A 14,405-nucleotide genomic window follows, 5' to 3' on the forward strand; every position below is an offset into this window, starting at 1 on the left:
AAAAAAAAGAAAGAAAGAAAGAAAAGATTGCTTTAGATGTGCTGTGGAGAATAGAATGGAGGTATAGACGTTGGGAAGTAAAGAAAAGGGGGAAAAAGCAAGAGAAATGAGACTAAAATATAAGAAAGAAAATGTCCATATTTCTTCCCCCAAAACAAGCCCAAATAGCAACGTAATAAATTCCTTCAAAGCTAAAGGCCAAATATATATATTTTTTTCTCCAAAAATATAATAAATAATAGTTGTGCTTTATTTTAAATAATCAGATATTAAATTTAAATATTTTATGATATTCATTTGCCTAGAGTCTCACTGCAAACTAAATACATTTAATAAAATGCCTTGAGATGGACTTCAAAATGACAGAGAATACATATGTATGTTATGTCAAAAATTATTTGTAGTTACGTTCAACAGGAAGAAAAAAATTTAAGAGTAATATGAAGGTTTTTTTTAATTGAAGCTTTTATTGGAATAATGTTAGATTTTCATGCAGTTTTAAGACTAGTACAATGGATGCATTATACATTTTTCTGTTTCCCTGAATGGGTAACACTGCAATCCTTTAGTGTAATATCAAAACCAAAGTATTGATAGTGATACAATACTCTGATCTATTCCGATTTGCTCCGTTTTACTTGTAGTCATTTTTCTATGTATCTGTGTGCATGTGTTTATTGTGTTCTATGCAATTTTATTATGTGTAGGTTTTTATATCCACCACTACTGTCAGAATTCTGAACACATTCCACACCATACATAGGAGATATTTTTAAAGTAAAAGTATATAAAATGCTTTATTTCTTTGTCTAGAAAACAGAAAAGAAAATAGTTTCCCTATCGACTTTATTATCAATGTAGCCATAAATTGGTGAATTAAACTTGTGAACCCAAACAGTAAAAATATCCAAAGCAGCATCACACTTGAGATCTTGATTTTATTTCTTGCAATGAAATGTAACTACCTATTAATGGCATGTAAATTGGGAGTGAGGTGACCAGTTTCTAAGATATCCCAACAAGTCAGATATTAGAATGAAATCAGTAGACTGAGACACCAAGCACAATAGACATAATGTATGAACCGATTTCTGATTAGAATCAGTTCCACAGGTGTTAGGCGAAGCACACTGATTGAAACCACCCACCCTGGCCAGGCACCAGAGTAACCATTTGCATGAGTTGTTTTATGACAGGAGATCCTGATAAGGAATACGGAACTAATAAGCTACCACCAACTGGAAGAGTTCAGGAAAGGTTGAAAGGAGACACCGCGTGTCCGTCCACTTCCCAGAATCCCTTTTGCTAGCATCCATCTTGGCTGAGCGATGTGTGCCCCACGAGGAAAGACTCTGAATTAAAATGATTGGCCAAAGACCACCCAGAAACTAATCCCATCACCATAAAACCCGAGACTGCAAGCTATGCGGCAGAACAGTTCTCCTGGGTTCCCTCATCCTACTGCTCTCCACCCGGATGCCCTTTCCCAACAAAATCTCTTGCTTTGCCAGCACACGTGTCTCCTCGGACAATTCATTTCCAAGTGTTAGACAAGAGCCCAGTTTTGGGCCCTGGAAGGGGTCCCCCTTTCCTGCAACAAAGGTACTCTCTCCTAAAAACAAACAATTTATGTATAATTTTATGAGAAAGGGCATTACACTCATTTTTATATGGGAAAGGTGTTTTACCAGTGGAAAATATTTATGTAAAGTACATGCTTAGTGTACAATTATTCAAGATACACAGTGTTTAGAATGTATCCTGTATAAATTATGTGAATAGTTATATCATGGTTAAATAGAGAAAGATACATGTTCTGTTACTGAAGAATACATTTATATAAGGTGCATAATTGAACTATAATTATGCATGTTACAGATTATTGAGAATGTGTGCTTTATATACATGTAAATAGCTATATTTTGTGATTGTGTTTTTAAAGGAGCTTTCTTTAAGAGAGCATTACTGTTGGTATTTGCAATATTTTCCTTTGGTTTTATTATGAAAAAAATTCTCAAGTTTGGGGGTGTATGGAAGGAGAGAGAGAATAAAAATGAAGTAGATTTACCATACTCTCATCCACAAGAAACTTCTTCTTATTGGCAGAAGTTAGACTTGCATTGACTAAATCACCTTTCTTACTTGTTATTTTTGTGCTCAAGGGCACAGGCTTTAGCATAGTTTCTCTTCATGGACATTGGTATAGGAAAGGTGTTCCTCCTTAAGACAGATGAGACTCATGAAGGCTGAAGTGTCATTTCTGGCCAGATGACTATTGGTTTCATGTCATCGTTTTGGATGGAGAGCTCAGAGACTCTACTTGTCAGGGTAGATTTTTTTTCTGTGGGTTGTGCTAGGTGTGGTTAGCGTCCTATTTAGGGCCAGGCATCATTTACTGGAAGTTATGTAGAAGCTTAAGCTTGGAAATCCAATTTATGAAATGGTAAATAAGTGGGTAAGCACAGAAAAGATGATTAAAAAGTGCTTGTCCTGGGAATGACTATTAAGTGGCTGAAGACTGGATTGGAAACAGGGAAACATGAGGAATTTTGATTGTAGGGAATATGCTATGCATATTAATGGGGCTTCTTTGAAAATAAGAATGACTCTCTCATCACCCCCAGACGAAGAGCAGGGAGCAGTAAAAAGTACATCATGGAAAGACATCTTGAAAACAAGATGTTGAAGTACTGATGTGACTGATGGAAAACCATTACTGACTGTTCCCATAACCAGAGCCTTGAGGGAGTTGCTGAGAAAGGGTGTCACTAGCCAAAGGGCTAAACAAATTCATGAAAGGCCTGAAGGTTTGGCATTCAGGACTGTGCATTGTATATCTTTATCCCCCATCTGAGACTGTAAAGAACAGATATAGCTAGAGCAGGAATAAGGAAGTAGAAGTTAACAATAAAAGGCATGCAAGGATTAGGATCTGGGCTTTTGCCTGTGAATGGCATCAGCCCCCTGAGCCCCACTTTATTTCTGAGTCTTATTTTTCTTTATTCTTCTGTGGCACCATTCTTTCAGGTCGGTTCGTTGTTAGGCTGATCCCGACAGTGATAATTGTATGCAGTTAGGTAGGATGCTGTCCTTTTTTTTTTTTTTTTTGGAGTATAGTTGATTTACAATGTTGTGTTAGTTTCTCATGTGGAGCAAAGTGAATCAGTTGTGTATATATATGTACACACACACACACACACACACACACACATATCTAGCCTTTTTGTTGATCCTTTTTCCATATAGGCCATTACAGAGTATTGAGTAGAGCTCCCTGTATGATACTGTCCTAGTTTTAAGGAAACACACAGAAAAGTAACTGTATGGAATTTTCTAGGCAAGAATACTGGAGTAGGTAGCCATTCCCTTCTCCAGAGCATCTTCTCAACCCAGGGATCAAACTCTGATATCCTGCATTGCAGGCGGATTCTTTGCCATCTGAGCCACCAGGGAAGGCCATTTATGGGGAAAGGGGGACCATATCTACACTTCACACTCAAAAAGTTCTCCAAAAAAAAAATGTGTTTGTGTGTCTATACATGGGTTTGTGTTTGTATGTGTGTAAGGAGTAAAATGATAATGTAAATGTGATAAAGTGCAAATTTGGCAAATATTTGGGAATTACGAGTTTCTATACTGTTACAATTTTAATGTAAGTGTGGAATCATTGAAATTAAAAATAAAAAATAAAACAATTGGAAATCAGCCATATATTTTCCTTCATATCTAATGGTTATTATTATTATTTTTTTTGTAATATAGAGGGAAAAGCTAGACTATATGTCCCTCTCAGGGAACAGACAAGCAAGAAATAAACATAGCCTAACTAAATATTAATGAGCCAGATTAAAATGTATCTCAAATGACCCTTAATATGATCCTTCTTTTTTCATTGCACAACCACAGAAACAGTTTGAATCTTATCTTCTCTGGTATGGCAGTCTACTAATTAGTGTTCCTAATGCCAAATTTACTACACTCCTCATTAATTTTCCTAAGTCATTTCACCACAAAAACCGGTCTAAATCTCCTCAGCTGCACTAGATTTAAGCCCCTAAAAGTCAGAAGACTTTTAGAAGATTAAGTCTTATTAATTGTCATATTCACCAAACCTCAGGTCTAACTTACTGGGAGGGTACTTTTTAAAATGGTAAAAGCCATTTTAAAGTAAGCCAAAGTAAGCAGTCATTTATTTATAAGCATTTCATACATTCTTATTATAAATACAGTCACAACACAAAGCAACAGAGACAAGATAAATTCATATTTTGCTAATTTCATAAAAAGTTGAAATTAAAAAGCTTTGAATATTTTCCTAAAAAACACCATACTCTTCAATTGTTTCTTGGTGTTACTAGCTAACTCAGAATCCTGGATTAAAATGAGTATCAGTCTCTGGCTATTTATTTTTAATTTTTCTCTTTATTAAAGGAAGTAAATAAATAAGTTTCTTGTCATCAAAGTAGACAAATATCAGGATGTGTGGATGGTGCATAGAGAGTAATCAAGTGACTCATAAAGAGAAGGTGAGCAATCTTCTCAAGCTTTAGGATATTCATGAAAATGATTTCACAATATAATAGTATGGCAACTGTACACCAGTTAAGAGACTTAAAATACATCCCTTGTGAGAATGCACACATGCACGAGGACACACACACACACACACACACACAATAAACGAACAACAGGTGGCAGAAAGTACATTACATTGGAACTAAAAATATTTGGACTGTCATTGTGGATCTGCCTGTAAATTACTGTGTTTTTTGGGACAAGTCATTTAGCTCCTCTGAGCATCAGTGATCTTCACATTGAAGCTACACCTCTGAGAGAAATCTAATCTGTAAAATATAACACACGTAATAATTCTATGGAAAACAAAATGAGATCACATGTGAAATTTTATTTGAAATAATGAAATTCTGTGGTAGCATATACTAATTTAACTTAAAATAGGAAACATATTAATGTATTTAAAATATTTGCATGCTTATGTATATATGATTTATATATTGTCATATAAAAGATGACACACTGGAAGACAAATTCTCTTTTAAACTCCACAGATGAAATACTGGTGCTAAGCAGAACTGAATCCCTGATATTCTAATTTTGATGAATTTATTCCAAAGTTATAAAAAGATAAACTATTTATCAACACTATTTGATCCCAGAGGTTTCTGCTTCAGTAGATATTGCTTAAACTATAGTTGACATAGAAACACAAATATTAGAAGGAGAACATATTAACAAAGGTGGGAAATATAAATTAAAACACAACTTTCCACAGAAATTTTCCATATATTGGAAACACAGTATATCTGATGCAATTTTACTAAAACATAGCCGGTTTTCTAAGTATACTGAGAAGAAGGATTTTTCCTAATTGAAATCCAGTTAATGTATATTTAAATTTTTCTAATTCTTTTTAATTTTTCTTGAACACCACCACCGAACACATAAAATTAAATATATAAATCATCAGAGGAATTTTTTCTGTAAAATTCCTATCCTAGAAAACATTATTTTTCTAATCTGTGCTTGCTATTAGAATGCATATTACATTTACACATAATTTTACCTCTCACATACCTCCAAAAATGATGATGATAATAATAATACCTAGAATCATCAATAGAGTATTTACCATGTTTTAGGCTGAGCGCTAAATATTTAATGTGAATTGTCTTAGTTAGTTTTCACAGAGGCCATATAGAGTTAAGTCACTTGAGGACAGTGAAGTTAACGTGGGTTACAGAATTTGAACAATTTCACATGGATGATAAATGGTAGAAACAGAATTTGAACCAGGGATTTTAATTGCAGAAGTTTTGCTCTTAACTTCTTTAATCTGCTCTTGTTTCTGGACAGATAAGTACATTGTATGGCAGACTTGAGGTTATTTTATACTGCAACTAAGTTCAGCAGTGATTCGGATATCAGGCTTACTTTCAGTGTTAACTTCGTAAAAACTCTGCATATATAAATATTTCAGATCTGATTTTAAACTTAAATTTTAAATAATTTTATCACAATCCTTGAAAAAAATTGTTCATATTTATTAAAAATATTGTTTTGGGCTCACAAAAAGGCAGTATATTTCAATAAGTAACAATTTTTGAATTAAGTATGTTTTCCATATATAACATGGATATTTTGATCAATTAACAAAATTAAGATGCCATATAATAAATATTGATGTAAATATAATTTACAATCCTGGTGGTATATTTATAACTTGAATACTCTAATTGAATAGAAATGTTCCTTTGTATAAAATATCATTACCTATTCATGAATCTAATCCTAGTTCTTTCCTAACACATCCTTCCAAAAATAATGTGCACGTTCTTTCCCTCCAGCTTTTAGATTGTATTCAAGATAACTAAGTTAGACTCAATCTTCCCATGTCTTAACTCTTCCCCTGGAGAGTCTGTCCACTGCCAGTGAACACCAATATGTTACCATATTATAGAGTCTGAATCACATAAAAATACTACATACTAGGTTTTTTTTTTTTTTTTTTTTTTTTTTACCTACTAGTTCTGGAGCTTAAATAAACTTGAAAATCACTCATAATGCTATAGCACATTTCATTACTATCTTGCTGGTAGACATTTTTTATTCTAGAGTTAATCTTGGTTTTATTGTTTATAAAAAGTTCATTATGAAAGGGTTTTTAATGGTTATCTGCTAGCATTTTAAAATGGCATAGTGGTAATCAGCCCTCAAAGGACTGTGTGTACCTAAGGTTAGCTGAAAAACTCAGCAGCCTAATTAGCATCCCAAATCACCATCTAGCCATCTGTTATCTCTAGGCAAAACAGAAGAAATGTAAATGTCTGGGAAATAAAGGCTTTGTATAAGAAGTCCAGATTTTTATTTTTATTTTTTTTTAATATTTCCCTGTAGCATTTGTAGAGGCACTGCTGCTGCTGCTGCTGCTGATATAAAGTTTCCTGTTCTGATATCCTTCTAAAATTAAGAAGTGCGTATGAGAAGAGGTATCAGAATCATAATACATGCATATCACTTCAGTCTGTTTTTAAAAGATCAAAAATAGGATGTAAAGTAGGTGGACAAACAGTATTTCACTCCCCAGAGCTACCCATCTGACACCTTGTGCTGACATAAACTCATCATAGAAATGACACATTTTTCAAATAGGTAACACAGCTTGTTACTAGATTTGAAAATTACATAGCTTTTTCCTTACCAAGAGGGCTTCCCTAGTGGCTCAGACAATGCAGGAGACCCAGGTTCAATCCCTGGGTTGGGAAGATCCCCTGGAGAAGGAAATGGCAGCCCACTCCAGTATTCTTGCCTGGAGAATCCCATGGACTTTGGAGCCTGGTAGGTTACCGTTCATGGGGTCGCAAAGAGCTGGACACGACTGAGCGACTTCACTTACTCACTTCCTTACCAAGGGACACTATATATATTTATAACACACAGTTCAGTTTAAATCAAAACAATCTTTGTTTTGATACAAAACAAATGAATGCTGTTGTAATATTCTGGCTTTTTGAAAAATTTAAAAAAAAAAAGCTTATTTTTAAAATCTAGCATTATTCCTTGTACTGCAGGGTTTCCGTGACATCAAAAACAAACCTAAAGCTTCATTATGTCTATACTTATGAGACTCAAGTAAGGGAGGGGCATATTAAAATAACATTTAATGACAAAAGGGTAGTACAATTTAAACTTCTTTCAATCTTTCTATTTTTCTATCCAACTGAGGCAGATACATTGAGCAAAAAAAACATTTATGAACATTCAATGATGTTCTCAAGAATGTATTTTGATTTTTATCTAGGAAATAAGGTAATTTCAACCATAATTATTTTCAGATACATCACAAATATAAAACAATCAGTTAGTAGCTAAATTACCTCAGGTAGTATACAGATTGTTGTCCAAGAAATTATATTGCAATGCCCCTGTAAATCATACTATTACATAAACATTTTTACGTAACTTGAAAGGGATCTTGTTTTTATAGATTCTATACCATTGATATATGATAACAGATTAAAATGAGACTATGAAATAATGAGAATGTGGTATTTTGTTCCAAGTTTTAATATGGTATTGATAAAATATTTTATTTTTTAGATTTCCAATTGCCTTCATTTTTATTATTCTGGGGAAGTACTCTGCACTAGATATAGCATAATAATAGGCACTGAAATGCACTTTCTTTTTGGCTCTGGTATTCATTTAGCAATAGATTATTGAGTATCCATTATATATTAAACATCCTACAAAAAATAAGGCAATTTCAATTCCAACTTATAGACTATACATGATTAGTAAACAGTCCTAGTCCTATAGTTTACTATACAGCATGTGAGAGAGAGATTAATTAAAAAACAACAAAATGAAAGGAAAAACACAAAACTAATGAATTTATGTAAATACACAAAGGAATCTAATCTACCCTAGGAAGAGGCTCAGATAAGATGCCTTTGAAAGCAACCCTTGACATGAAATCTGAAGGATGAGAAAGAAATTAAATGAGCAAAGAAAGAGGGAGAAAAACTCTACTGAGAATATGAACTTCACATGTAAATATTCTGTTATGAGAATATGACAAACTAAAAGATCAGGGGATGGGAAAAGTTAAGTTGTACAACATGAAGTTTAGAAGGCGGACAAAGTGCAGTCCATGCAGGGTACTGGTCTCAGTCCTAAAATATTGGTTAAGTCATGGAATGGATTTAAGCCACAAGATTACATAGCACATTTGTGCTCAGTTGTGTCTGACACTTTGAGACCCTATGGGCTGTAGCCCGACAGGCTCCTGCCTGTGTGATTTCCCAGTCAGGAACACTGGAGTAGGTTAACATTACATACATACATGTTTTCAAAGTGTGGGGGGGATACAATATGATGGTAATGAATGTGGTTCAGAAGTTACTTGCTAGTCTGTAAAGAGATTATAATTATTTGGAGTGAGTTGAGACCATTGGATAACGAGCCAAGAGGATGGAGTTGAGAAGTTACTTGATAGTACTTAACAAACTGCCACTGTGTTATGATCTTTTCAATTATATAATCTTGTAGAGACTCTATTTCTCTATATGTAAGATCATGAATACTAATCATTCATTTAAATGTAATGGATTGATAGGGTTGATCAGTGAAATATGACAGATGATCTCACAAGTCCATCTCCTTTCCTTGCAAACCCATTGAGTTACTGGAGTGCCTTTCTCCAGTTATTATTTCTCCATTTTCCAGGCAGATGGCCTACTTGCCCCTCTCTGTCTTATGGATAGTAGGCATGAACACGTGATTTGTATTTGTTAACAGTAAGACCAGGGAGACAAATCATAAAAATATTTGGATATGTAACAATTCATGAAGAAAAGGATTCTATCCAAATCCAAAACCTAACAAGTTAAATTCCACTTAAAGAAAAAAATTTTTTTTCTATAAAATTGTTCATTTTTCTCAGCAATACCAGGACTGAGTACATTTCGGTCAGAAAAGAACATCTCCTTTTCTGTAGAGTAAGTCCCCTACATACAAATTCTGTACAGTAAATCCCCTATATACAAACATTCAAGTTCCAAATTTTCAAAGACGTGAACATGCATCTGGTTCCACCAAGGAACCAGAACCTGTGCCATCAATGTCAGGCATGAGTGAAATTGAAGCTTGCCCTCTGTCTTCTGTTGCTAAGGATCCTTCAGCTCTACCATCTCCCATCCCCTCTCCCACCTCCAGTCAGGAACTCTGCTTGCCCATTCACTCCATGCTCTCTCCTGTATGCCAGTTGTACTGTACTACTCTACTTTTCAAAGTACTTAACTGTAAAATTAAACATTTTTTATATTTGTTTTTAGTATTATTTATGTAATAGCCCATTGTGTTAGTTGGGTATCTATCTAGGACTTACAAACCAAATGGACTTAAAAACTTGCTCTTGCAGTGGAACTCGTTCTTATGTGGCAAACTTACTGTATTCCCTTCTTATAGCAGAGGGAAATTTTACCTATCTAATCAGATTACAATCCTTCAAATGGATCACTTGCTTCTTTTAGGATTTAGGTTCACTAAGATTTATTTGATTAAGATTCAACTGATTTTAAGGCTGGAGAATAATCTTTTTTGTCCCACGGTCTGCTCTCCAGGCCCACAGGGGCAGCAGCAATATCCCCCGGTACTCTTCAGGGCAGCCCCTCTTTTAAAACTGCCTTCAAAGGCCTTGCCCTCTGAAATTGAGACCGAAGCAACCTTGCTCCCTGGGCCTGTAGTGGCAGTGACAGCTCTATAGATCTCTAAATCACCTTCTGGGTCATTCTTTTCTTTTTTGAAGGATGAAGTATGTTAGCAACCTGCCTTCATTTTGTCCCTTTCTGTTTCCTCTGTTCCCACCTAACAGTGTTTCTGCTGGTATAATCCCATCTCTACCCCTGGCTTCTGCTGACACAGCTGAGTAAATTTCCAGTTCACATCCATACAGATCTCCTTATCAAATGGTTGTTCAGTCACCCTCTTAATGCTTTCATAACACACTTTCTCAATTTTTTATAACTGTGATACTTAGAGAAGTTTTCAAATATTTACGTTCTTGTTCTTTTTGACACAGAATTCCTTCAATTTATTTTTCTCTTATCACTTTTTTCTGTAAGTTGTAAGGACAAACCAAGCTCTTATAGCATTTTGCTTAGAAATAGTCTTAGCTAAATATCCTATCTCCTGTTTTGCAAATTTTACCTTCTATACAATAGTAGAACAGAATCAGCCAAGTTCATAGCCACTTTATATCAAGGATCACCTTTCCTCCAGTTTTCAATAACCTATTATTCATTTCCATCTGAAACCTCACCAAAAAATAGGCCTTTAATGTTCGTATTTCTTCATGATGATATATGTATTCTCTAAAATTATAGAGGCTTTCTCTATGGCTCTCTTCTTTTTTCCCTAAGCCCTCAACAGAATTGTCTTTGATGTCCATATATCTATGAACAGTCCCTTCAAGGTAATCTAGGCTTTTTTATACAGACACCTCAAAATCTTCTATTCTCAACCCATCAGCCTGTTGAAAGTCACCTCCACTTTTTAAAGTATTTGTTAAAGTATAAATAAATATCTTAGATTGGGTGGGTAAGCACACAGAAATTTATTTTTTCACAGTTCTAGAAGATGGAAGTGTGAGATCATGGTGCTGGCCTATTCAGTGTCTGAAGAGAGCTCTCTTCCTGGCTTATAGATGAATACCTTCTTGTGATGCCTCATGTATCCTTTCCTCAGATTATGCATAGGGAAACAGGGAGAAAGCTTCTCTCTCTCCCTCTCTCTCTCTCTCTCTCTCTATATATATATATATATAGATAGATATAGATAGATACATACATACATACATACACACTCACACACACAGACACACACACACACACACACACACACACACACATTCATGAATCCTATTGGATTAGGGTCCCACAGTTATGGCCTCTATTAACCTTAGTCATCCTCCTTAGAGGATTCATCTTCACATACAGGCACACAGAAGGTTAAAGGATTTGATACATGACACCTGGGGAGGAGCCAAGCTCACAGTCTGTAAAACCAAGGTTACTTCTATCCTCTGACTATTGTGAATAGTGCTTCTATGATCATGGGTATGCAAATACCTGTTTGAGTCACTGCTCTCATTTCTTTTGGATATGCATAGAATTTCTGAGGAGAAAGCAATGGCACCCCACTCCAGTACCCCTACCTGGAAAATCCCATGGACGGAGGAGCCTGGTAGGCTGTGGTCCATGGGGTCGCTAAGAGTTGGACACGACTGAGTGACTTCACTTTCACGCATTGGAGAAGGAAATGGAAACCCACTCCATGTTCTTGCCTGAGGAATCCCAGGGACAGGGGAGCCTGGTGGGCTGCCATCTATGGGGTCGCACAGAGTTGGACACGATTGAAGTGGCTTAGCAGCAGCAGCAGAATTTCTAAATCCTGTGGAAACATTCAGTACTTTTTTTCAACAAATGTTTAAATGCCTTCTATTCCACAGGCATTGTGCTGTGTACTGAAAACAAATGACTTCCTTTAAAGCTTGTGAGGTCAAAGTCATCCTCTTAAAAAAGAATAACCATGTATTTTAGTTTCTTGGATATAAGTGTCGAAGTTCAAAGTAATAACACATTTCACTCCCAATAGCGTCCCTCCTTGATTGACAGACTTCATGGCCACATTACCTAAAGCCAATTCCTAAAGTTCAGGTCTTCAAAATAAATCCACTAATACATTTGCTTACAACTTTTTTTAATCAATAAATATTCCTGCACCAGAGTGGTGTTTTATATTCTTAAATAATCTTACTGTTTAATCCTCTTTAGAATTCCAAGGATTTTTCCTGCTAATTAAAGATCCTTACTGCTAAAATTTAAGTGAACAATAAGTTACAACCTATAAGTCTAAGGAAAGTTGAAAAGTCAGAAAAAGGACAATGACTCCCATGTGATTAAGGAAACTGCAACTATACCATTTCCTCTTATCCGTCAGTCCCTTTATTTTTGTTTTACTTTACTATGATAAGAAGAATGGGTCAAAACATGAGTCTGGTAGTATAACATCATCCTTTCATATTAGCAGTTTTGAAAAAGAATGAGAACTTCACTTTACTCCTACAACAAAATAAATTACAAATGTAGCAACAACTTTACCCAAAAATGAAAGAAATAACATTAATGTTACAAGTTTGGTGGGGAAATACCCTCCTAAATTCAGAAGCAATTGAAGAAAAACTGCTAAAAGATGAACATACATGGCAACATAAAATTAATTAAGGAATTAAATACTATTCATTTATGATATAAGCAGTTATTAGATGGACTCTGTTTAGCCCTGCCTAATTGGATTTCCTTATCTGAACAGACAGAATCAAGAGAGAAGTGTCATTTGAAAGACAAATACATAACCATAAGAATTTGTTACTCTGCATAGTGTTTGAAGCTATGGATGGACCTAGAGATTATCATATTAAGCATAGTAAGTCAGACAGAAAAAGACAGGTATCATATGATATCACTTATATGTGGAATCTTTAAAAAAAAAAGTATTACAATGAATGTATTTAAAAAGTAGAAATAGACTCACAGAGGTAGAAAACTAATTTACGGTTACCAAAGGAGAAAGGGTGGATGGGGGAATAAATTAGGAATTTGGGATTAGCAGATAAACTACTATATATAAAATTAATAAATATTTTCACTATATCAGTGCTCTGGGACAACCCAGAAGGATTGGGTGGGGAGGGAAATGGGAGGGGCGTTCAGGATGGGGAGGACATTATACCTGCGGCCGATTCATGTTGATGTATGGCAGAAATCATCACAATTTTGTAAAATAATTATCTTCCAATTAAGATAAATAGGTTAATTTAAAAAGTAAACAGCAAGAACCTATTGTATAGCACAGGAAGCCATATTAAATAACATATAATAACCTATAAGGGAAATAGGTTAAAACTGAAAACAATACAAGAGTTCTTCAAGTTCAGAATGAATAAACAAATTCTGGTGTATTCATGCAGTGGAATGCGCATGCGTGTTTGCCAAGTTGCTTCAGCCATGTCCAACCCTGTGAGACCCTATGGACTGCAGCCCAATGGGATTCTCCAGGCAAGAGTACTGGAGTGAGTTGCCATGCCCTCCTCACAGTGGAATAGTATATACGAAAGACATAAATAAGCTGCTGTTATCACTGTGCGTATCACTGTGTTTGAAACTCAAAAAACATAACGTTAAGGGAAATAAGCCTCTATTCATGCAATATTGTACCATTATATGGAATTCATAGAGATGAATATTAATATACTTATATACTGAAGATATAATAAGCAAAACTAAATAAATATTCAACACAGAACTCAGTGATTTATACTGGGTAGTGGAAGAAGAGGCAAACATAATATTTCTAAAATATAGGCAAGTTTCAGCTTTACAATCTCAATGGTGCACCATTGTGTTTGTTTCTTTTGATTAAATGTGTAATGCTATTGCTATTAATATTATTAAATTAGTAATAGTATCATTATAATTAAAATATGCATACAGAGACTAAAGGAACATTTTAGTATCCCCACTGACTGAACAATAACTGACTTTTTGATTTAGTACCAGCAAACTGTAAGCTTCATTTCCTCTCTATATTCTGGCCCATCATCTCTCTAGTTTTCTGATAAAGCCCCCCTACATCCACATAGGAATATTAAATACCTAATATTCCCTGATAGATTCCCTGATAGCTCAGTCGGTAAAGAATCCACCTGAAATGCAAGAGACCCCAGTGTGATTTTTGGGCTCAGAAGATCTGCTGGAGAAGGGATAGGCTACCCACTCCAGTATCCTTGGGATTCTCTTGTGGCTCAGCTGATAAAGAATCCGCCT

This window comes from Capricornis sumatraensis, chromosome 4 (genome assembly GCF_032405125.1).
Source record: "Capricornis sumatraensis isolate serow.1 chromosome 4, serow.2, whole genome shotgun sequence".
Taxonomy (NCBI): Eukaryota; Metazoa; Chordata; class Mammalia; order Artiodactyla; family Bovidae; genus Capricornis; species Capricornis sumatraensis.